Consider the following 23,641-nt stretch of genomic DNA (forward strand, 5'->3'; position numbering starts at 1 on the left):
CTCTCCAAATAGACCATAAATAACGATTTAATGACTTGACACCGTCTTCAACTTTGTTGAAAGGTGCGCGCATCACAAGAGTGGATAATGAAGAAAAAAAAAGCGACGGAAAAATAAATTTACTAACACCCAACTATCCAAAGCGACGCACGCGCGCTCGCTTGTACTTACTTTAAGACGCCAGAAAACGCATCCGTGTGGTAGTGTCAATGTGGAAGAAGGTTGCCAACAGCGACGATCAGGTCCGCCGGTGGTCGGGCTCCGGCTCCGGACTTCACAGCACTGACAGGACGCGAGGACAGCCGCTCGGTTGAAGAGGACGAACTCGGAGGGGCCGATCGAGGGAGCGAGCGAGCGCGCACTTAAAATCCAGGAGCGCAACTTAACAGTGGACGCCGCTGGGAGGGGAAAAAGTCATCTACAGTACACGCTGGGAGTCTCGACAATGTCACGGAGAACTAAGAGCGCCTTCTCTCTCTCTCTTTCACTTGCTCTCTCTCTCTTTCTCGCTTGCTCCCCTCCCCTCTCTCTCTCTCGCTCTAATCGCTCAGTGAGCGTGTGCGCAGCCAGGGGCGCGTATGCAGCGGGGGTGTCCGTCGGTACCGCGAGGCCCGGTGGATCGGTGCCGGTGTATAGTGGAACGTCTGCTTTGTTCTAGGGTGGGCTTGCTTGCTTGCTTGTTTCTTTTATTCTCCTTCGCACTAGTCGTGACAGAGTCTTTCCATAAAGGCTCTCTTCTAGTTCCTCTTAACGCGTGGCTTCTTCTTCTTTTTTTTTTATTTGAGTACTGAGAAAAGGGGGCGGGATCACATTTGCCCGGAACAGGACTTTTATGAAAGAGGCACGTCTGCTCTAATGGTTTGTTATAGTCAATACTGCTCTAATAATAGCTTGAGCGCTCAAAACAAATCAACAGTACTGTACTAATATGAGAAAAAGGGAATTCAGAAAAGTAATTGAATCATTTTCAAGCCATTGAATTAAAATTGGAATTCATTTGAGGAACTTTCCAATTTTGTGGAGCACTTTTTTAGAAGTTTTGTTTTTTTGCAAGCAACCTGAAGCAAGAGTTTTATTAAAACATCCCGTTTCTCAATTTGACATTGTGTTGCATCTATAAACTATACTAACCCTAACCTCTCGACACGAGTGACACGCTGGACCCGTTTCGTAAAACGCAAAGCTCAATGGCGACAGGTGGATATGCAGATTTTATCTTTTGCCGTTTAGCGGGAGAAGATTTAATTGTGCGTCTCACGATACGTCGATCGCATGGATAGATGAAAACAGATGTTTGTAGTCAATAAAAAGTACTTTTCATAGAAAATGACTTGTGGCCTCGTATAGAGCCTGTATACTCTGTGCCTTCTGCAGATTTGGTGCAATGTGAAGATCTGAACACCCCCCCCCCCCTTTTTGCGGTGGTCCCCGTCCAAAAAGTTCCACCTCCCGCATGGCGCCAATCATTGTAGAAGAAGGCGCTATCTTCAGATGATAAGGCCTGACGCAGACAGTAAGCATGGGGAATTAGCAAGCCCTTATCCATCCAACCCAATGATTTCAAAACATCCACTCCACTGCCGTGACGATAACAATTAAATCAGCAAGTTTGCCACTTCAGATAAGCGCCAGACAGCCATCGCCATGTCTTTATGTGCAAAGATGAATCGCAGATAGGCCTTGTAATAATCCTGCTCTATTATTTGAACGTTATATGGCCGTCAAAGGGAAGATTTTGCACGCGTGCTGCCTTAGCGCTTGTTTGGTTTGTACTCAACCCATGTGTACAAAATCAGCAAAACAAGTCTGACTTGAAAATAAAGACATTTACAAATGACATTGCGACTGCTTTAATATAAGGAGTAGGGCATCTTATTGCCATGGCAACCTATCATAATGATTAACATTGTTTGAAAGAATACGTGCTGTGCTTTTTAGCACGGCTTGAAAGGAAGTTGTGAACATTTTCCGACGACTGATACTCAAGTAACTTTAAAACGGTTACTTGTTTTGGTTCCATCTGCTCAGTGCAAGGGCAGAGCTATTATGGTGGCATACGGGGCCATGGGCCACCCTATAACCCTGAAAATAAAATAATTGCCTTCTCATCTTCAATAAAAAAAAAAAATTGCTTGAGTTACAAAACACCATTGTTCAAGTTAGGGTTGCACCTTATATCACGATCAACAAAGCTAATGTAAATAGCCAAAAAAAAGCACCCACTGATGGAGCTATCATTGGTCGAAAATGGTACAGGCACATAAAGACTCCCAGTCCTTGACATCAAAGTCTGCATTTACGCGACCCCTCGACCGGACCCAAAAAAAAGCCTTGAATACCTCACAAAAGCAAACGTCATCATTCCTAAGCGATTTCTTTTCAAAGGTCTTTGGTCACGAGTGATGCAATAAATCCAACAATGAGCAAAACAAACTTACCTTTGTGGCTGACGTGCTTCTTCCCGCGCTGAAGGATTGTAGCTATCCATTTAAAAAAAAAAAAAAATGTTTTTTTCTATGTTGCTTTTGGAGAGTCTGGATACCCCTGCTCTATGATCCTAATACCGCAATGTAGTAAGAGAGAAAAAAGAGCTCCCTCTATATCCCTCATTGCGTAAGTTGACACCTTTCAAATTCACCGGTGAAGCGTAAGCTTTGTGCTGCGTTCACCCGACCGATTGCTGCCTATCAAATCAGTTGATAAATAAATCAAGCTGTCTAATCTGCTTGACGGGTGACCGTTACGTTTTTTCGTAATGCAACCTTGCTGGTGTCTGATGCCACCTTCGCAACATCACCTGACCTTTTAATCTTTAATAGCATTTCCTCTGCCCTCCCCGGACTTCGGACGATACTGGTCAACACGCTTTTTAATCAGAGATGGCCTTTGCTTCAATGCATTTTTAACACTGATTAAAATCTTTTTTTACTTTCATCCCTGATTTAAGTCAAAATGTGTTGAGCCGTATAATCACGAATGCAATGGTATCAACGCAAAGACCCGATTGATTGCTTTGCAGCAGCTATCCATCCCCGGTCACTTGTTGATGCGTGTTCTTCCAACATACCACGTTCAATGTTCCTTCATGTAGCGTCTCGTCGCTTTCTCAGTCATTCATCTGAGAGCTCCTCTCAGTGTTCACAAGGCTTGAGTTCGTCTTTGGTTGGCACCTGCAAAAGAGGCGGAGGCGGAAGAGGGGGAGTGAGAACCTGTCACTGACATGGTAATTGTTTGCATAGAAGTGTGCAGGAACAACATCATTGACGTAAATGCGACTGTTTTGTTTCTGTGCGACACACTTTCAAATATTCGCTGTGCGTGTTTTTGTAGTGGATGAGAGTCTGAGGCCAACAGTAATAGAGTCATTTTAAAACTTTCGACACCAATAACGTGACCAACGTACTGTATGAAGTCCAACTGGATGAGATGATGTGGTTGCAAAAGTATGCACACCCTCTTCGAACAGGGCTGTGTTCAGAATCGGATTTGAGCTTATGCAAAATAGGGAGTGGACTCACCCCCAAATAAAGTTCAGATGTTTCAGTAGGCTTTTCCGAACATTTTTTTCTGCTTTCTTACAGAAGACTAAAGGTTTTGTCAAAGGTTACACTACCGTTCAAAAGTTTGGGGTCACCCAAACAATTTTGTGACCCCAAACTTTTGAACGGTAGTGTATATATTTATTTAGATAATTATTTATAGATTATATATATAATCTTCTGTGTAAAAAATCTCATAATATATATGTATACTTATATTCATAGATTATTTATAATCTTATACAAATATAAAATATAATTTATAATATTTAATTCATAATATATTGTTATAATAATATTTACACTACCGTTCAAAAGTTTGGGGTCACCCAAACAATTTTGTGACCCCAAACTTTTGAACGGTAGTGTATATCGGTCTTCATTAATATGACAAGACAGTAAGACCTTTTTCATACTCCTTTGACAAGAATGTAAAAAAATCAAAGACACTTAAAGTTGTTTTTGCAGTTTTAAGTCCAAAATTTGTCTGAGCAGACGATTCAAGTTTGACGATGGCAACAGTTTGACTTTTACCGATTAAATCAACCATCCATCCATTATCTGAACCGCTTTCCGATAAATCTGTTTTTAAATGCCGAAAAGTAATCAGTGGTATTATTTTTATTGGAGTGTGCAATGAGCAAGAGCTGTAGCATATTTGACTGGCGAGCGCTTAGTCGAGTCAAAACATTGTTGAATGAAAACATTAAAAACCGACTCGGACTACTTCATGGAGCGCATAATATGATTGAGATATGCTCACTGCATAGTTGCGTGCGAACAAATCAACTCCACTGTCGATTGAATAAATATACTTTGTGCCATTTCTGTCATTCTCAGCCAAAGCGATTTATCCTAAATGGAAAGTAATTACAGGATAAGTTTGCCTTCCGAAACACTTCCTGTCCAACTCAATAGATATCTGAGCTCTTGATCACAGACTGTATAAATGTGATCCTAAGCTCATTATTTTAGGCTGCTGCGTGTGCAAGTGTGTCTCAAAGTCAAATTAATTGTTTAGCCAAACAATTATGTTGATTGCAACGCTGTATTTACGCACCTAGCGTTTGGACAGGTGGAATTTTGCGAGGTTTGGCATTCACCGTAAAGGAAAAGTGTTTTGGGAGGAGGGCGCCAACACGAGTGGACCAAACACACGTGTGGTTTACAGATAGCGATCTCGCTCGGATTGTTAGTTAAGCCTCTCCTGGCAGCTACTTCACAGCATGTGTCACACGCACAGAGAAAAGCTCGCCTCGAAAAATAAAATGTGTGTTTCGGTAAAAGAGGGGGAAAGAAAGGAATGTCTGTCCCGAGCAAACGATATCAACACAAACGCATTTCCAGGGCCGATGCGGGAACACACAGCACAGGCTCGCCGCAATCTGTTGTGGCTCCGGCTCACGTGAAAACACAAGCTGCCACTCACTGGAGAAGATGTTGTCAGGCAAGCGCTGCTCCGGAGAATTAGCCGGTTATTACAAAACACTCAGTCGTTGTTATGTGTCACATACATCTGAAAGATGCTTATCAAGTATTTACGGCTTTCCATCATTCTGTCTGTGCTCACTCCCAATTGGGGCAAGTTTGATGTCAACTCTAGCCAGATCTGAACTTGGTTTATTCAGAAGTGGGTAAAGAAGCTTCCATTAAGTGCTAAATACCATATTCTCCGGAGTATAAGTCGCTCCAGAGTATAAGTCGCACAAGCCATGAAATGAATAATAAAGAAGAAAAAGACATAAGTCGCATCGGAGTATAAGTCTGACACACTGTACCATCACAGTTCTAATTAACTTTATTTGTTTTGTACATTACATTCTACTTATAGTGGCATATAACCTAGCAGATCGACCTTTGTTCTTGGTGCTAGTCATTCAAAGTATTTTATTAAGTATAATTTGGCCCCTCTTATTAATCAGATTTGTAATGAAAGTCAGGGCAATATCACAAGTAATTAGAGTTGGAGGGAATTTTACCAGTGTGCACCATAATTAGGAGAGCAAAGGTGACAAAAATCACTTAATTAAGTCATGTAGCCTCATATTACGGAAGAAAAAAAAATGTTAATAAAATAGAATATCAGTTTCAAGGGGTATTTTTTTTCCCACTGTGTTCACAATTACGCATTTATGACAGAAAAATCAAATGATAGGAAAGATAGAAAACAGGAAAACATTCTTCCATCTTGCCATTTAATTATTTTGTATTTTTGCAGTTGGTATTTTACAGTCAATCTGAATTTTAAGACAAAAACTTCAAGCAAATGGCTCTACCAAAATTTAAGGATATGATATGCAATGTTATATATTTTTGTCGAGACCAGAACGCTGCTCTGGACCTCATCACCTGCAGAATCACGGTACGACTGTTACCATCGCGACTCCTTAACTGAGAGCAGTGTCAAACGTGAGACAGCGGAGGCCATTTTGCATGTGCCGTGTTTAACCAACAGTGTTCTAACTGTACACCTTTTATGCATAATGGATGAGGCACAAGCTGAACAACAAGCTCTGCCTTTGTTCCTCCCGATGCTCCTGTTACATCACAGGAAGAGCCCCATGGTCCCATGACCGAGCTGCACCACGACGCCACTGGGCCGGCTGGCGGGCAGCTCGGAGTTGCTGATTTGACACTTTTTAAAGCTCGCTAGACTTGAGCAAAATATTCCAAAACATTGCTCGGTGTTGTCCAGGGAAGTTCTCCGTATTTAATTTTTATAATATAATTGCGCGTCTTTCAAAGGTGGCGTTGCCGTGCACTGCTACCTGGCGCCCTCTTTTGACGAGCAATTTCTTTCTGCGTACTTCAACCAATATCGTGTATTTGTCGTGGCTATTGGGTTATTACAACTGGGGTATTTTAATGGTGCCACAAATCTCAAAGCAAACCTTTGCCTAAAACCCAAAAGCACTTCCGAATGTTTCCACTCACGATAGTCGTAGTAACCGCTACTCCTGCAGCTGTTGACCTTGACAATTAAAGATCACTCAGCATAGTGACGCTACTTCTTCCACATGCTCTACAAGCAGCTGATAGCATCTAACTGTGAAGAAGAAGAAAAAAAAAAACGATGCTTCTTAACGAGACTCCGACGCACGCCAGTGGAGCCTTCGCGACCGCGCGCCGGATCTCAGCAGATGAGCGGCTGCGTCTAAAGCTCTTTGTGCCTCCAGGATGGCCCCCCAACTCATTCTTATTCAGACATGATCAGAGGGGAGGCAGGCAACTGAGATTAGCTGCAGATCAAAAGAGCTGCCTCGCGCCAGCGCTCGTGTTTTGTAGATTTAGGCCGCCCCGGCGCGTCGCCGTTGTACGGCGGCGTCGGAGCCTCATACTGATATTTTCTGGCCTCGACGGAGCTCAAGGGGGGTCGGCGGAAGGGGAGTTTCTGCGCAGGAGGTCGGACGGCTATTGGAAATGTTAAAAATATTCAAAAAAGATAGGAGGGTAAAACAATGATACGATAGGCTCTTACGGCTTGACCGAAAAAAAGACGCGCTCACTTCTTTCCATGCACAAAAAAAGTAACTGCTTCCATATGTGAGGGGGGGGAAAAGAGCTCTTCAGTGATAATTTGTTTAAAAATGAAATGTGCTTTCTCCGGCAACACACTTGGAGTACCGACTAACTACAGGCCTGCGCTCTGTCAGAGGCCTTAGCAAAATACTTGTCAACAACCGAAAATTACGGCTATACTGTATCAAAACCTTTCACGTTTATTTACACGAACCTGAGTCAGAACCTCAAACAGCAGATACGGATTAAATAACATTCCACTTGACATCTACAAGACTCACAGGGATGTCTTTGAGGAAATTGAAAAAAATGGTTGCATTCATGGACGTGAGCAGCGACGGTAGCTCAAGACAATCGCTTTCCGAGTCACATGACGAAGCAGAAATGAAGAGGAAACGAGGAGGTGAGGTGAGTTTCGGCAAATACTTAAGCGCGCGAACCTCCCGACGGAGAGAGAAAACAAGAAGTTTCCTCAACTCGGCTGCCCATCAAAGCGACGGAATTCAGAGGGTAGAAAAGCTAATACGGGAAGACTGAACAGTTACTGTAAACTGGCTCCAAGTTTCCGAGCTCTATGTGAGAAGACGTTAACTCTTCCCGATTACCGAGGACCGAGGCAAAACTTTCAGAATGTTGCTATGAATTCAACTGAAATGATGGAATCGTTTCCCCCAAAATAGTTGAAAACGTTTTAAACAAAGTATTTAGCCTTCCGTTTGATTCGGAGTGATTCTGAACGTTTCCATTTTCGCCTCCCAAAACAATTCAACAAGAATAAAAGCTGCTTCAAATCATTTTCTTTGCCCGCAAACTTCATCTCACACCAAACCCCGTGATGCGTATTCTTATTGAAGCGTGAATCTTCTCCATCTTTCAAGCTAGCAGCATGCCGTAGCTCCGTTTCTCTCTCACCAGACTGCGTACGGAGATGTTCTAAGCAATTACCCTTAAATGTAGCACTAACCTAAACTGACTGTGAAGAATTAGAAAGGGAGAAATAACACTATATTAAGTTACACTTTCACGCCTTCGACCATTTGTCTTGCTTCGGAGGTATAAAAACCAGAGACGTTAAAAGTTTAAGACACTTTTCCAGGTGCTTTTTGTCACCTTTTCCGAAAGGGTTCAACAGAGACGATTGGCAACAGCTGGGACGCGACCACGCCTTTGTCGCCCGAGCGTCTCTGGTGTCATTGCGCTGTGCCAATGCAGGGAAAAAAATGGCTGAATAAACAATAATGGTCTCGTCGATGACAAAGCCCCGATTTACTAAAACGAGCAAAGACATCTATTCGAATGAAGCAAAACATTTCCGAATATGGATGGAATCACAAAAAAATCTGTTTCGGGAAGCCTCGCCCCACTGTGAGGTCTCAATTTGATTTGGGAGAAAAACGGACGACTTACCCGTGCCGTTTCTTTGCTTCACCAGGAAGTGATACCCTACAGCACCAGCTGAGGCCCAAACAAATTCGAAATAAAAAACTAAAAAAAAAAAACAGGGCAAAAGAGGACAAATGGAAAAACTACAAATGCCCACAAAGTGCCCAAAATAAATGCCCAGCATGTGATAAAGCCAGACCAGCTGGCTTTGAATAGAAACCCCGAATTTGGGTTGTGCGTTTGCCCCGATGTCTCTCCGCATCTGAACTGAAATCAAGTATATGTCTTTCCAGACACCCAAGCACTGTCCCGACTCCATCCACCTGCTCCTGTCAATCACACATTGGGTAAATTTAGCCTTTGGGGGGATCAGTGACAGCCTTGACCCCCACGCACAAACCTCATGCATACTGTAGCCCGGATCTCTGACCTCGGAGGAATGCGGGCGTCGCCCGGGTGACAAACAGATGTCCCTCCCTCCTTTCACCTTCACATGTGCCTAACTTATATCAGACGTCATTCCTTGCATTTGGTCAAGTGACTTTGGGAAGAAAGTCCTATATGTACTTCATTTGGAACTCAAGGTCTGGAGGAAAAGTGAAGAAGCCAACAGACAGCAAGGTCATTTGATGTCTACCGGGAAATTTTCGAGCGCTTTATGCTTCCCGCTACTGACGAGCTTTTTGGAGACAATGATTTTATTTTCCAGCAAGATTTAGTATCTGCCCACAAAGCCAAAACTACCAATACCTGCTTTAATAGCCATGGAAGAAGAGTGACTCGAACCCCATTGGAAATTTATGGGGTTCTGTCTTTATGTGTTTCTCTGCCGTAATCGTCAAAATTGAAACAAATATGGGCTTGAAGTATTTCACTTTGTGTGAAAAAAAAAAAAACCCTGAAAAGTTACCGTGAAGTTTTTTGGGCACCCACTTGAAGGCATTGTCGCCATTTTTTTTAGTTTCCATGACTAGAACGCACGTAAGACGCTAATTGGCGCAGTCATCAAAATTGCTATCATTTTGCAAAGTAGCAAAATTGATTTGCAAGATCATATATTTTTCCAGCTGCCTCGCAAGGTTTAAACATAACCACTTTTCCACGCTAATGACCCAAGTTATCGACGCTGCCAAAATCATGAACGAATAAGCTTTCCTTTCAGAACCCGCATCACCCAAATATGCCAATGAGAAATTATCCGAGGCAACAGATTAGCTAACATCGATAGCATCTTATCTGGAGTCCAAATAACATGCAAAGTGGTACCCGCCTATAATTGAGTAACTATGAGCTCATTTAATTACGCATTTGTATTGCTGACATTTTTTTCCCCCTCCCAAATCGCCACAGCAGGACTCAGGAATTGATAAAAATCATACACCTCCATCCAAGAGAAAAGTTATGAGTTTTCCAAAATTGCTGACATTGCTACTCCAAGTCATTTCTCCTGCTAAATGATTCATTGAGTTGAATGCAATTATCAACACGCTTAACAAGCACAATATTACTCTATGACTGTTTTGGTTTTAGAGCAGCTCAGAGCGGGTGTCAGCGGATCTTTTCTATTTCAATCAAACTTAAGAGGGCTGCTGCCAAATTCTCATGCAAATGACAATTCTGCTCTTAAATCGTGAACATTTAAGGTGGAGTAAAATATAGATTTTTTTTTCCCAGAAAATTAAACAAATTCTGCTTTGAGAGAAGTAAAAAAAAAAAAAATGGCGGTGTCCCTCGATGATAAGTTTACGTGCTCCCCGACTGTAAAATTGATTTTGCATTGATCTGGTTGTATTGTTTACACGTTTCTGAGCACGGGTAATTAAGTCATGCGTTTGTTTTTGGTTATTTCCAACACTAAGGCTACTTTACATTCAGCGTCAGTCTGCTCCGATATTTGCGCTGACCTCATGGACAGGAATTCAGTAATGTGCGAGGGTGGGGCAAGGGGGGCGTGCGGTAAGACGATGCACGCTGGTGAGACTTAATTGAATCACCACGGGCCCAGAAGACAACAGCGAGTGAGGATCAAAGTAAACGTTACGTGGCGCCGCTACCAGTAAAGCCCCTTCATTGTTTTAGCTTTAATACACACAAACTTTGGCATACACAGACATTTTTTTTGTTTGTTTTTTTAAACGGTAGTTGTTAGTAACACAAGAGGATGATTTTTCCAAACGGGAGGCGGTAAAAGCAACACATGAAGTTAAGGTGAAGAAATGGACAGGGTGGACTTTAGTATAATGCAAGTAATTATGTCATTGCGGGAATACTTTTGAGACATTTAAAATGAAGGTAGTCTTCACCCCTGATTTAGACCAGTGCTTCTCAATTATTTTCTGTTACGCCCCCCCTAGCAAGAAGAAAACTATTCGCGCCCCCCCTCCCCACCGTGACTATCCTAACTTGTCTTGTAAATCGTAAAATGTTGCACTGTCGCAAACGTGACAGAAGTAACAATGAGAGCGCCACTGCCCCCTGCTGTAGTAAACGCGCAATTACACTTTATTCTAGTACTGCCAAAAAAAAAGCCTGTTCCCCAGGGTCACACGCGCCCCCCCAGGAATAGCACCGCGCCCCCCAAGGGGGGCGCGCCCCACTATTTGAGAAGCACTGATTTAGACTAACATTAAAATAATGACATGCACAACTCAAATGTTTAAGGACTAAATATCAGAGTGGAATTGTTGTTTAGTACAACAATCATCCGTGCAATCCTTCAGTACGTTTGCCTCCGACAAGAAAAAAAGATTGAAAATTGAGGCCTTCAAGTGAATACCGTATTTTCCGCACTATAAGGTGCACCTAAAAGCCTCCAATTTTCTCAAAAGCCGACAGTGCGCCTTATAATCAGCTGCGCCTTATATATGGACCAATATTGAGCCACTACAGCAGGCGTGTCCAAAGTCCGGCCCGCGGGCCAAATGTATTTATCTTATATATGGACAAAGTTTTAAAATGGACCATTCATTGAAGGTGCGCCTTATAATCCGGTGCGCCTTATATATGGACAAAGTTTTAAAATGGGCCATTCAATGAAGGTGCGCCTTATAATCCGGTGCGCCTTATAGTGCGGAAAATACGGTATTTGTGTGCAAATTTGCGTGCTTTCCTCTTTTGCCAGCATTGCAGTCCAAAGGGCGCGCTGACTTCAGCCCTCTGCTCCACACAAGGTCGCTCTGTGTGTGTTCAAAAATTGGAGAATGAGGCGAGGCACAATCCCGCGAAGCGCATACCTTTCTGCCCCACAGGCCCGCCAGTCCAGACACAAACTCTGGAACTGTATGTTTATCGAGCGTCTCAGGGTTAGACTGCTGATTTAGGACCCCCTGGCTCAGGCAACTCTAAGCGACGTTTTCACGGTGAATCACACTCCGTGAAAACATTGAGAGTGATTCATGATGAAAATGATGGATCTCAAGTGCTGACCTTAAGTCAACGCTCCAGATCAGATATGGCTGATAAACACCGAGCCAGGTCTTAACCTGACCCAAACCGGGGGCAGATTAACGAGGGCTGACCCAACAAGGTCCTGATGAGCCTTGAGGGCTTTGGGAGGCAGGACCTGATAAACCACAACGGGTAGAGTCTTAGCCAGAACAGGAGACTACTAAAGAATACTGTAAGTTTGGGTGAGAGCGATACGCGGGACGGAGAGAGCGCGAGAGCCAGTGTGCTCCTCAATCCAAAAACAATATTTGGACTGAAACCTTAGCCTCTCCATCTGGCTCTTTTGAAGGGTGGATTATGACTGGTGCCATGGCTAACTCTTGATCCCACACTGTTCCTTCTCTAAGTGCACTCTGACATTTCTTTTTCCTCAAAGGACACTACTGTTTGGCGAGTGTGAGGAAAACCTGCTGTGCTTTGATTTTAATTCAATAACTGTTAAATCGGAGTGTTATATGGCGCAGTGCTGCGGAGATGTAAATCTATAATTGTGTATTGGAACGTATGATTGATTCTGGCGTATTGCTCTGGACTGAGGTCATTTGACAAAATTGGTACAAATAACTATCAGTGCGTTATTTTTTATTTTTTTATCTGGATGAGAGACTCTCTCTGAAAGTCCTTAACTTTTGTTTCGTTACGGGTGTCATGTTGAGCAGATTAACAATACACAATTAGTCAACAGCGCCTCTGCTGGTTACAGCCATGTATTGCACTAACATGGGCTGAGAACTGGCTTGATAGTTCAAAAGTCAAAATTCTAATAACGCCAAGTAAGAAATGTGAAAATTCATCCAAGAGACAAACGAGATTAACACAACAAAGTCTATACCGTAATTTTCGGACTGTAAATCGCGTTTTTTTTCATAGTTTGGGTGGGAGGGCGACTTATACTCAGGAGCGACTTATATACATATATATGTTTTTTTTTCACTTTTTTTGGCATTTTATGGCTGGTGCGACTTATACTCCGGTGCGATTTATAGTCCGAAAATTACGGTACATTCAATAACCAAAATCAAGTTTGAGCTTGGGTCCCTGTATTATTCCATGTCTGTCCATTCATCTTCTGTAGCTTAAGTACAAAAAAAACAAACACATTTACAGTGGCCTTGGTAACCCAGAACACTTTTCTTTGCACTCTATGCTCTCAGTCCATGTTCTCTTTGACACCAAACCACTTTCTTTTTCCTACACTGGGATGACAACCTTTCTACCTAAAATCTAAATGTATTGATTGTATTTACATAAGCTTTCTTTATAAGGCATTTAAAACCAGGTTCTTATTTGCAATGCCGAACTAGCATTTTCATCAGACATGGTCATTTGCTGCACAGATAAACAGTACCGTAATTTTCGGACTATAAGTCGCGTTTTTTTTTCATAGTTTGGGTGGGGGGGCGACTTATACTCAGGAGCGACTTATATACATATATATGTTTTTTTTTTCACTTTTTTGGGCATTTTATGGCTGGTGCGACTTATACTCCGGTGCGACTTATAGTCCGAAAATGACGGTACAATTATTATTGATAAATGGATTTATTTGTCATCCCTTAAAAGTTGAAGTTGCCATTTAATTGTTTTCCAGCTTATGGGTCTCAGTGCCTCAGCATGTTTTGTTGCACTTTTCGACTAAGTATGACTTGAACACTGGCACCATATAGGAGTGGCATACAGCAAATCAGTCACCGTCGGCACTTTCGAGACCAAAATGAAGGGCGTACAGCGCGTCGGTGCCGAGGGCAAACAAAGTCTCCGACCAGAAGTTTAGGGTGTTGCCTTGCTTCTCTGTCAACTGTGTTTAACATGACAGAACACAACTCTGACTTGGACCACATAGATAGAAACTTTTGACGACGTCAGGGGAAAAAGTGATATGGGTACGTCGTGTACACTTGCCAAAGTCACGCGCTGAAAAAAAAAATTGTAATATGTAGTAATATTTTGAGGGCATTGATGTATTTTTTGGTGCTTTCTGGATGCTTGGGGGTGAAGATGGAAAAAAATTTAATACAATTAGAGGAGACATGCCTGTGCTTTGTTATGCCTTCTCGGTACTGTCACAGCTTCATCTGATTCATATTTAAGCGCCCAGTGTGATATTGCTTAAATTAGTGTCCTCATTAAAGGTGTCTTGTTTCTTCCATTAGATACTGTCATGGCAGGCGGGCTGTAATGCAAGTGATGTCAGTGCTTTCTCTTCATGTGGCTGCTGGGATATTACTTGGCCCACCACTTAGCCACACAGACTGTGGACAAAGGCACACAGCTATTTTTTCCCTTTCCACTTTTTGCAAATTGTGCCAAGTAAGAGGTTTTGTTTTGATTTCTATTTGTTTGGCTTGTTCTTAGCTATAAGATTATTATAACTACAGAATTTTCACAAGACACGAGCCAAGAAAGACTTGGTAATATTGTTGATCATGATACAAGGTAGGAATTGAGTTATGTATAGTACATATACACATTTAGAGCTCAGTATGTCGTGACTCTACACTCTATAAAGCTTTTATTATTTTATTTAGTCCCACAAGAGATTAATTCAACTTGTTTGTTTGTTTATTTCGAACATTAAAAGAAATACAAGAAAAAAGTAAAAAAATGATAACTCCATAGTACAATGGAAGATTAAAAAAAGAAAAAAATATATTGCATTATAATTTCCCCTTTATAGTAAATTCATATTTGTTCAAAAGGGAGTAGAAGGAAGCCTAAGCTTACTTTCAATGAGTAGAATTGTTTTAAAATGAGAATAAATAACATCAACTTTTGTATTTCCCTGATTTATATTAAATTGAACTGGCTTGAATCTTGTAAGCTGAAAATCTTTTTTTTCCAGCTAAATCTTGACAAAACCTTATTGTTGTACAACAAGCGCACTCGAAGATAACGTACACAAAACTATGATGCATCACGAGGAAAAAAAAAATTGAGTTAGGAAAGTGGGACTTGTCAACCACCTGTCAGCTGCTATAATCATTTCAAAGTGAGTCTCTGTGCGGCCTCTGCCACACGCCCTCCGTGTTGAACGCATAAGAATAATCATTTAAATGTCTCCCAATCAGCCCTTTTGCCATCTTCAATTACACCTTTCCACCCTAACGTTTGTATAATTTTCTAATCTAGCCGAGGCGTGGAGCTGTCAAATTTGTCGGAGGAAGGAAGCAGCAAAGCGTGAGCAAAGACTGACAGATGGATGCATGTCCCCGGACCATCCGTGCGTCTTGGCGCTGCTCGAGGATTAGCTTTGAATTGTTTGAAGGAATCATTGTGTAGTCAATGATTATGTCAACATTCTGAAAAAGTTGGAACAGAACAAAATTACATTTAAGGTTTTTTTTTTTTTTTGGCGCTGTTCTGGGGAGATGGATGTGAAGAGTCGTCACCCATTACATCGTTTTAGCTTGAAGTGTCCCACTGACCGACACTCTCGTCGCACTAAAAAGCACAAAAAAAGCTATAATTGGGTTCTTCAGCTCTTTCACTTTTTCACTTTATTTTCGGAACTGCAATGAATGGGGAACATTCTTGCTGTGATACGTCCCAAATACATCTTCTGTATATTGTATTAATTATGCCATACCCTGATTTAAAGAAATACATAAGTCCGAACTTTACTAAGCAGGAGAAGTAATGAGATGAGAGCAAGCCCGAAAAACTTTACAACACGTAACTGTGAGGTCGATCAATAGTAAACACTTCTCAAATAAATTAGTAACATTTAAAATAAATGAACAAGTTTAAAATAAATCCTATATTTTTTGCCAACTCTTTTTTTTTATTACAATATATATTAATAATAATATTCATATTAATACGATCCTGTTTTGGGTCACATAATAGAAATATCTTCATTTTGGCAGCCCAAAAATAATTTTCTTTAGCTTTTACATAAAGGAAGGGAGGCCTCTAATCATTTGTTTTCCTTTTACTCTTTGAGAATATCCTTGTAAGCATAAAGGGCACCCACTCATATTTTTTCTCCATTTTCTTGCAACTTTGATCAAAGCGCATGGAACATGTTTGGCTGCAGCTTTACAACACAGATGTGACAATTTAATAATGTAAATGTCTGTTCCACGCATCAAAAAACAAACAGCAACTCTTTGACAACCATCTGCACGTGGAAGTCTTAACCGAGTCTCCGCGCTGTATTTTTTCTCATTGCAGTGTGACAGGTGTGATTTTGGAATACCGTAATTTTCGGACTATAAGTCGCGTTTTTTTTTCATAGTTTGGGTGGGGGGCGACTTATACTCAGGAGCGATTTATATACATATATATGTTTTTTTTCACTTTTTTGGGCATTTTATGGCTGGTGCGATTTATACTCCGGTGCGATTTATAGTCCGAAAATTACGGTAGTAAAATATAATCTGTAATTTAAATGACTGTTCATTGGCTGTTCCATCCGTATCTTCAAATTTTTATGGTTTGCCACCAATCCACAGAGCAGTCCCAGAGCCCCGCCCCCTGCATGACAGGTTATTCGGGTTCGGCCGCGTCGCTCGCCGTGCTAAAGTTACCGTGTTACAACGTTGCTAAAAGCTTGCCGCGTTCAACGATTTTCCCAAGTGGACTTTTAACAGATGCTTAAACAAACAGAAATGCAACACCTCAGCATTAGATTCCTCACCATGGCTGCAGAAAGAAGTGAGAAGGAAAGAAAGAGTCGTGGACTTGTTGTCAGAAGTCTGACAGCAGTGGTGTAAAGCAACGTGTTCTACATACTGTATATGTCAAGATTGATGGAAGATCACGTTTCCCACACAACAGAGTCGCCGCTGAATGATTTGTTCAAATTGCTGCCTGTGAATGAAGTCATCTGTCAATGCCATTTTTAGAATCACTTTCTGAAGGGAATCGAAACTAAACTAGGTTTTCCTCTTCAAAAAGAAACACGCGGGAAAGTCGACACAAATCACCTCAAATAATCTTTATGCTTAAAGACAGCTGTAGTAAATCCTTAATTGAAAGTTGGAATGAAACGAACCATGACTGATCTGCTTTACAAGTTTAAGGGTGCAAACAGAAACGGGACGTAATCCACCGGAGCTGTTCCATGTGTTAAGACGGCGCGAGACACTTTTATGCTTTTCCAATAATGTAAAATGACAGTAAAACAGCAAAAGCAATGTTTAGCATTGACGTGTGGAGGCTGAGCATTGTTCTGAACATGAATTTTGCATTCCAACGCAGTCTTAGTGACTCACACGGCAACTCGCTTGCATGCTGTTCGACACAAAGCCTGTCAAGCACTGACTGTGTCTTTAATCCATATTTTCTGAAGATGAACTTGAAATTCAGCTCATGTTTTCCAGGTTCAAGAAAAAGACATCAGAATTTTTCAGGCTGGCCGAATTTTGCAAGCATACAAAGCTGTCAGCTTGCGGCAGTTGGATGTTATCCACCTACGGGAAACAAACACTCCAGTTGTACATTTTGTACGTTTTTCTTGTGCTTGTTGTGCGATGATCACAGTTAGCTACCGTAATTTTCGGACTATAAGTCGCACTGGAGTATAAGTTGCACCAGCCATAAAATGCCCCAAAAAGTGAAGAAAAAAAACATATATATGTATATGTCGCTCCTGAGTATAAGTCGCCCCCCCCACCCAAACTATGAAAAAAACGCGACTTATAGTCCGAAAATTACGGTATAAGCATTTTTGCGATAGGATTGCTAGCATAGCAATGTCAGCAGCAAGGCATTTGTCTGAGGAGGCCAATGCCCCCAATGGCCCACCCTCTAGTTTTGCCAGTGCAAAACGCACATTTTATTTTCCTTTGAAAACATCGACACTCTTGAGTACAATGTAAGCACTTAAAATAAAGTCGGAATAAGTAGGACGAGTCATTTCCCGATAAACAGTGGTTAATATGTAGCATCTCTGACAATAGTAGGTGTCATGTCTGTAAACATAAAGTTAACGTCCACCATTTTATTTACCAACAACACGGTCTCTTCTTGTTTCCACGTAGATACTCCAGTCCAGTGAGTTTAACCACAAACATTTTAATCACACTAATAACACAACGACATTTCCCAAACATTTCACCTCTACGGGAATATAGAAGCGAAACTTAAATTCCGCAACGGAGCAAACCAACACAAACGCTGAAAGAGCAGAAGGCCGCGCCGAATCACTGACGACTAGTAACTGCCTCAGCAAAACATTGCTTTATAGCCAGAAAAGCAAAAGCCTGGGCCTTCACTGTAGCTGATAGTGCTTTGTGTGGTGTTATTTATTTGCAGGGGGGGGGGGGGGGGGGGTAGGGGGGGCTGCAACTGGACTTTATTGATTCAAATTAATTAATCCACTTAGAGAGGAAGGGGTTTCTGTAGCTCTGGAGCGGCTTAAATAGTAAACACAAATTAAACTGTAAATTTGCTGCCTTTAATGATATTCCCATTTAATTGAATTGAAGGAGAAGGGAATGTGGCGTTTGCATGAAAAACATGTTTTAGCATTGGATAACCCAAATAAATGTGACATTCATTAATTTTTGATACGGTTAAAAGCTCTTTAGTGTGCTTGTAATTACCTTGTATAGCGTGAAGTTTAAGTGGCTTTTACAAGGAACAGCAGATAAAGATGCAAACGATTATAGAAATTAACATATTGGCAACTAACATTGTATGGAAAAACAAGAGTGAGTAAATTGCTGCGATCCCTGAAAACACATTGTATAAATTATAAAATTGATCCCACATAGCCTTTTTTCACCTTACAATTCTTTTAGAGGAAATTATGCTGCTAAAGATGATTATAAAACTATGCTTATGCTTCACATTGTATCGGTAATATATCTTGGTGGGATTGACTCGAGCTATAAATAGCGTTCAAGTAAACAAGTGTTGTAAATTGGAAAAAAAAAAAATATTCCCTACCAATATCCAAGACACTAATAACAAACAAAGTTCAGGAAGAAGCAAAATCCCTCACAAACAAATCCAACTTGAAGACTGAAAATTGTGTTTAATCTTTACAAGTCTGGCAGTGAAGTCATAGGTGTCCCATATTGCTCACCTTCCTCGTAAAAGTCTAATCAAGGATGACACCCGTGCCACAGCATCCTTGGCTAATCCAAAGAGTTCAAGTTTAGATGATTCACTTTGTAACTGCACAGATGATTTGACATGCGCTCCACAACAACTGCCACTCTGCACGCCAAAAACAAGAAAGCGTAAAGGGATAGACGTGCTGGAAAAATAAGGACGACGGAATTATTCCTCGTCATTTAAAGAGTGAAGTCAAATTGGTGGATTACATGATCTGACAAATGGCATCATTCTCTGGTTTTATATATATATATATATATATATATATATATATATATATATATATATATATATATATATATTTATTTTATTTTATTTTAAGTAAAAGTTAAAGTTTGGGATGCATGCTAAGCATTTCACAGCTCCTGTGACATAACTCAAATTTGAATGTGCCTCCTATGCTAACCAATGCTAGCTAAAGTCATAACTAGTTTGCAAAAAAATTTCCAGGCCAAAAACGTAAAGCCATCAAAGGGAAAATATGATCCCGACCCACCAATCGGGAATCATTACTGTAAAGTACTGCACTATATATTTTTTTGCATGTGTGTACAGTGTGTGTGTTTGTGAGTGACAGCAAGAGACAACTTGAGACAGGGGAAAGAGCCTCAACACACACACACACACACACATCAATTAACTTGCTATCAAGGGGAAAAACATCATCTCACCCCCTGGTGTGTCTTGTGCATTTCAATGTTTTAGAATCTAATGTGCATTTTTGCTGAAAAAAAAATATCTATACTACATACACACTTTAACCGGTGTTTATAATCTAATTTTATCTCACCCTTCAAAAAACAAAATTCTGTGCTTTATTCTGCCGTCCCAGCAGCACACTGTCGTCACGGTAGTCCGCAATCGGAGAGATAAAGGCGCAGCAAAATTAGCGGAATGAAGTCGTGACATTATCCCGTCTTATATTTTGTACACATGCAAAATCTCAAGTGCAGAATTTCACATTGTCTTGTCAACAAACATCAAACACTTTCTCGGTTGGAACAAGCTACTGTCCAAACCCCTACAGGCACCACATTTCACATCCACTTAAGAATCAAAGAAAAACATTGCAATCTACTGCCTGCATTCAACATTTATTTCCTAGATAAATATGTTCAAAAGTGCTTTTGTGAAGTTCATACTTTATTTTTATTGTCACCGTGCATAATTTAAAAAGTACACAGTAATTGCAGCATAATGCATGTACGGCTCCTGTCACCTTTCCTCCACCTCGTCTCGTACGGGTTATTCTCGAAGTTGAATTTCCAATTAAATCTACTGATGTTTTACACCACTTTTATTGAACTATAGACTTTGAATCACAATTCAACCGCCTGGCTACACTCCAATTAAACAAGTCGTGCTTACCTTTCCATAACATCCAGTTACGGTTTCTGTGTCTGATTAATTAGTACGCTGACAATCTAATTTCATTTGCAGATCACAGTTGCATACTTTTTTGATGTTCCCTGTTTATCTCAGCACCATGTTTACTTATGACCCAACTTTTGCAGTCGACAACTCTTTTACAGAAAACCAAAACGTCTACCCGGTGACATAAAACGATATACGATGTACCATATTTTCCGCACTATAAGGCGCACCTAAAAACCCCCAAATTCCTCAAAAACCGACAGTGCGCCTTATAATCCGGTGCGCCATATATATGGACCAATATGGATTCGTGGATGAGGACTAATTTATAAAAGTAAGCTTTACGTGTTTATTTGGTGTGTTAACGTTTGAGCAACATAAATTGTTATTGTTTTCCCAATTTCGAGTGTTACTATAGTGTGATTGCAGTTATTTATTCTATGCACCTTATAATCCGGTGCGCCTTATATATGAACAAAGTTTTAAAATGGGCCATTCATTGAAGGTGCGCCTTATAGTGCGGAAAATACGGTACTTTAAATTACAGTACCTTCGCAAAATGGCGTCCGCCGTCTCTGGATGATGATGATAAAAGCTGCAATGTCATTCTCGGGCACGAATGTGTCCTACGAACAGAAAACAAAACACAAATGGATTAGCATTCCGTTTGATCACAACAGTTTTAATCTGACATTTGAGTTGAACTTGCTTATGCTTCTTATCCTTTGTCATAGTTCTGTACGCTAACAAACAAAGATCCACTGACCCTAAAAAAATCATGTGGATCACCTGGATGTCCATTTTTTTTTTAATGAATCACCAAATGCATTGTCATCAATAAAGCTGATGCCCCGCCCTCCCCTTATAAACGGACCCTACGCTAATAGACCCCAGGCTAACGAAATGCAACCATTCCCCTGCTTCCGGGCGAGTGGAAAAGGAATCTTTTCTGATTGAAAACTTCCTGGAGCTGTCTTGCTTGGTTTGTGAAACGTTGTAATTACCGCTGGGGGTCTCCTCCTGCTCCGTTTGCAGGGGGCCAAGCAGCATTTGTTGGCGCTCTAGGGTTCTCTCTCAGTTCAACACACTTAGGCCCGTCTAATTAGAGTACGCGCCACGTTTCCGATCTGCTGTCTCCGCAGCTGGGGACAACCTCCACATCAAGCTGTGGCGCAGACGCTCGTCAAGCGGCGTACAGAGAGCAACAACAGGCGACGCTCTCGCTGCGACGCGAACAGAAGCTTGCTTCCCTCTCCATCTTCCTCTCTCATTCATCCCCTCCCCAGCCCTCGCCCACCCTGCCTTATTTTCTCCACCCTTCTTTTTCCTTGGCTTTGTTCTCGCTCTTCTCCTCAGCAAGCTCAGGCACGGCGGCTACAAAGAGCCCCATATAGGAAGATGAGAGAGAGACTGAGCACAGAGTGAAGTGGGTTCACATGCTGCACAGCTTGCGAGCGTGTGTGTGCGTGTGCGTGTTTGTGTGAAAGCCTTGCGAGAGTGCGAGGCGGCAGGAGATCGCCAGGGTAGTGAACGTCGGTAGTACACCTAGAGGCAATGAGAAAGAACAGAGGGAACACTTGCCCCCCCATCAAGAACAGTTGTTCAACCCCCCCCAAGGCGAGGTGATGCAGGGATGCAACGCAGGGCGGAAAGGTGGCAGGCAAAAGCTACAATTGCAGACGCGGTTTTCTTCCACCTGATCACCTTTTCAAAGTCTCCTACGCCCATTTCAAATACCCAGTGGGTGCACACGGACTGGTGCTTTGGAAGTGTAGTCGTTTTTTTTTTTTTGTTACCGTTTTCATTTTCGATAAGGTTGAGAAAAAAACTGCGTGACTTGTAAATCCATAAGCTACTACAAGATGCTCAGATACACCTGAGTGGACATTTATTTTGCACACTGTGACGACAGGAGATGTGATGGCGAGGGGATTGGTTGAAAGTCAAAGAAAGAATTTTAATAAATTCGAAATCTAGAAATATTAAAGGGAAATAGAATAAAGGAGAGCCACCGATATCCTCCATTGTACGATCCACTGTTTATGCACCAGCTATTCAATAATGCGATATGCCCTTAAATGCTCGGTAAAGTTCGGGAATGTACGTCTTGTGAAACCAGAGAACGATGCCATTTGGTCCACCCGTATGGACGTCAATCTCAAAATCACATTGTGACAACTGTCTTCCGACAAATGTGACGGAAAGCATGTGGCCATGACATAATTTATCGACTTTTTGCAGGGCAGACGTTACACAAGTAGTGGTCAGACTCATGGTAAAGGATCCAGGAAATGAACGTCACTCAATCTAATGTCTAAAGAAATAATCAGGTTTGTGTGTGTGTGTATGTGCCAAAGGGTGAAGCACAGAAAAAGGGAGGGAGTTGAGTCACATAGTATAAAAGATGAGAGAGCTATACTTTGGGGACAGAAACATAAACACACACATAAATAAAAATATATACAGTATGCTGTCATTAGAATAATAATAATCACAATAATAATTATGGAGAAAAAAAACAACTCATACCCGCATTTTGCACGTCACATTTGCAATATGTGATCATTTGTTAAATGTTTACACTGTGCAAGAACCTTAGCTAGTGAAGAAGTCGTTAGCCAAAGGCTTCGCCCTAGAGGCTTACCTAAGAGTGGGATATGCTAATATTCACAATTGACACAAGCCACTTCATTGGCCAAAATGATTGTTTTCTTTTTTTTTGAAAAATAAAAAAATGTTAAGAATGGCAAAGTTCTGAAAATGAGAACTCGAAATTGCCAAACGGATAAAAAGAACAAACAAGTTGCTGCACCTGGAGAAGTGTGGGAAGTGACAGACTATACCAAAGAACAGTAGCATTCTCAGTTCTGCTCTGCGTTTGCTCTCATTTCTGTTGGGGAACACACACCTGCCATAACGGAGCGCACGCTATGCCAAAGCAATCTGCTGTGATTCACAGCTTTTTACATGAGGACAAGGACGCCTGCTAACAGCACTATGATTAACGGCTTTTAGAGCCTCTTACCAGACACATTCGCAAAACCTACACATGTACCCGTGTTTGTGTCTAAAAAAACAAAACAAGCTGAATGTTTCCTGGCTGATGTTCCAGTCAGAGTGCATTAAGCAATATCACAGTCCACAGAGTGATATGCTAATATATATACTATATATCTTCATGGCAGTGAATCCGTGGTAGACACTATGCAAGCGTTCTACAAACATCGTTTCTCTATAGTACCGTTGTTTCCGGACTATAAGGCGCACCTAAAAACCTAACATTTTCTCAAAAGCCGACAGTGCGCCTTATAGTC

At 41.4% G+C, this 23,641-nt stretch overlaps 1 protein-coding gene across 15 annotated transcripts in view; it reads right to left on the reverse strand.

Annotated features, from left to right (window-relative positions):
* The window catches only part of mef2cb (myocyte enhancer factor 2cb), a 71,159-nt gene extending 50,263 nt beyond the window's left edge, over positions 1 to 20,896 (reverse strand). For 4 of the 15 annotated variants that reach the window (XM_061277931.1, XM_061277932.1, XM_061277921.1 and 1 more), the window contains exons 1-2: positions 8,466 to 8,719; positions 3,068 to 3,170 (exon numbers count right to left, since the gene is read on the reverse strand). The gene's annotated coding sequence lies outside the window, so the exon portion shown is untranslated. Of the gene's footprint in view, positions 1 to 171; positions 717 to 3,067; positions 3,171 to 8,465; positions 8,721 to 20,877 lie in introns of those variants that run through there. The other 11 variants (XM_061277925.1, XM_061277924.1, XM_061277930.1 and 8 more) reach the window with 5 other exon arrangements.
* Between the last annotated feature and the right edge of the window lie 2,745 nt (positions 20,897 to 23,641).

The sequence above is a fragment of the Syngnathus typhle genome, linkage group LG5 (genome assembly GCF_033458585.1).
Source record: "Syngnathus typhle isolate RoL2023-S1 ecotype Sweden linkage group LG5, RoL_Styp_1.0, whole genome shotgun sequence".
Classification (NCBI taxonomy): domain Eukaryota; kingdom Metazoa; phylum Chordata; class Actinopteri; order Syngnathiformes; family Syngnathidae; genus Syngnathus; species Syngnathus typhle.